Genomic DNA, 2,500 nt, shown 5'->3' on the forward strand with positions numbered 1-2,500 from the left:
GTCTCATTAACAGAAATGTGAACTTTGATAACAGTTTAACTAAAATATTTCTTTATTTCAAGCTATCAGATGACATTGACATATTTGCATTTTCTATCTGTGTATACGTAATGACTTTCTTCAAGGCTTCAAGATCAGGATTGTCTTATGCCTTTGCATCACGGACCTAAGAGACCCCAATTATTTGAAGATGGGATGGGGACAAAATGTGGGTCCCCGTAGTCCCTACTCTGTGCAGCATCCATTAGATGACCACCGTACATATCACCAAAGTAATGACAGTAAGTCCTAAATCCAAAGTGCAACTTTAATACTGCAATTCCAAAAAAAATAAAGCTGTATACAACTCTTGGAATAACTCACCCAAATAAATAGCTTTATAACAGACAGACAGACAGACAGACAGACACACACACACACACACACACACACACACACACACACACACACACACACACAAAAGACCTAGCTAGATGCTTGCAGATGTCAGCACGGAAAAGAAGGGAATCTTGGATCGCTCTGGGTCGGGGTGGAGGTTGGTGGGGGGAGCGGCTCAGGCACGCCGCATCACCAGCCTCTCCCCGATCCCTCTCGGGCCAGGTCGTTTCTGGGCCCACCCAGGGAATCCTCTCAGGTGGTGCCCACCTGCAACTAGTCGACCAGAGCCCCCAGGGGACACAGCCTAGGCACCCGCCCATGGGTTCATATGGAACTTCAATTCCCCTAGACAACAGGAAGAGGAGACCAGGGGCGGGGGCGTGTGGACGGAGGGAGGCTAGGGGTGGAGATGGGACCCATCTAAGATGGAAGTCCAGTCCATAGCGTTTCCGAGTGGGCGCCAGACCCACCACCTCAGAGTGGCAATACCTGTCACAGGGAAACGAAGGTCCGTGAAATCCACGCTCCCGGAGACAGCGTGGATTTCACGGGGAGAAGAAGACAGCTTGCAGCACGCTACCCTCCTGTCCCGGGGTCAAGTTTTCACTCCCAAATTTCGCATTTCTTCCCCCCCCTCAACAAAGTTCCGCTCTCGTTGCCCAGGCTGGAGAGCAGTGGCACGATCTCGGCTCGCCGAAACCTCCGCCTCCCGGGTTCCAGCGATTCTCCTGCCTCAGCCTCCCGAGTGGCTTGGGATGACAGGCACGTACCTGTATAATCTCAGCAACTCGGGAGGCTGAGGCAGGGGAATCGCTGGAACCCGGGAGGTGGAGGTTGCAGTGAGCCCAGGCTGTAGCGTAGCGTGGTGCAATCTCAGTCGACCGCCACCTCCGCCTCTCGGGTTCAAGCGATTCTTCTGCCTCAGCGTCCCGAGTAGCCGAGACTACAGGCGCACGCCACCACGGCCAGCTAATTTTTGTATTTTTAGTAGAGACGGGGTTTCACCACGTCGGCCGGGATGGTCTCGATCTCTCAAGCCCGTGATCTGCCCGTTCCATCCATGCTCACGCCTGTCATCGCAGCAGTCTGAAAGGCCGACGTGGGAGGATGGCCGGAGCGCCAAAGTTTGAGATCATCTCGAGCCGTCAGTCGACACCACCTCCGCCTGTATAAATTGATCATCATCATCATCATCAGCAGCAGCAGCAGCAGCAGCAGCAGCAGCAGCAGCAGCAGCATCCGTCCAAAAATTTAAAAAGGAATATATGTGTCCAGAGTGCGGGCCACAAAGCGAGACCACGTGCCGATGTCTTGGTCCAAAGCGTTGAGGCTGGAGTGACCCTGGGCTACAGAGCGAGACCCTGCCTTTAAAGAGAGACAGACGGGGGCGAGGGGGGGTGGCCGATGTGGGGAAGGGGGGGGGGGGAGAGAGAGAGAGAGAGAGAGAGAGAGAGAGAGAGAGAGAGAGAGAGAGGGGGGGGGGGGAGAGAGAGAGAGAGAGAGAGAGAGATGCGAGCCTGCCTCGATGGAAAGAAAAATGTGAGCCTTCCCCCAAATAAATAAAATAAACTAACTAATTAAATAAATGCATGCATGCACGCACGCATGCGCGAGGGAGCCTGCCTCTAAATAAATCGATTGATAGATAAATAAACAAATAGCCGGGCACAGTGGCTCAGGCCTGTAATCCCCCAGCGCTTTGGGAGGCTGAGGCGGGTGGATCACCTGAGGTCAGAACATCGAGACCAGCCTGGCCAACATGGTGAAACCCTGTCTCTATTTAAAAGTAAATAAATAAATTAAAAAAAAATGAATGAATGAATGAATGAATGAATAAATAATAAAAGCGAGCCTGCCTCTATATAATTAGATAAATAAACGCAAGCCTGCCCCCAAATAAGTGAGTGAATGAATGAATGAATGAATGCCTGTAGAGAAATACTCGAGACCCCGCCTCTAACTAAATTAACGAACGGACGAAGACATGACAAACGTAAGAATGACATGGAAGAGTTAAGAAGCCATAAGAAGAGCCAGGTGCGGTGGCTCACACCTGTGGATTCCCAGCACTTTGGGAGGCCGAGGCGGGCGGATCATGAGGTCAAGAGATCGAGACCATCCC

General features: G+C 51.8%; 1 long non-coding RNA gene across 1 annotated transcript in view; it reads right to left on the bottom strand.

Moving 5' to 3' along the window:
- Positions 1-1,012: 1,012 nt before the first annotated feature.
- Positions 1,013-2,500, bottom strand: part of LOC135273372 (uncharacterized) — a 20,937-nt gene continuing 19,449 nt past the window's right edge. Inside the window, exon 3 of the long non-coding RNA XR_010341156.1 lies at positions 1,013-1,543. This is a non-coding gene — a long non-coding RNA (uncharacterized LOC135273372). The remainder of the gene's footprint in view (positions 1,544-2,500) is intronic.

This window comes from Aotus nancymaae, unplaced genomic scaffold, assembly GCF_030222135.1.
Source record: "Aotus nancymaae isolate 86718 unplaced genomic scaffold, 86718_ANA_hifiasm-v0.15.2.pri h1tg001260l, whole genome shotgun sequence".
Taxonomy (NCBI): domain Eukaryota; kingdom Metazoa; phylum Chordata; class Mammalia; order Primates; family Aotidae; genus Aotus; species Aotus nancymaae.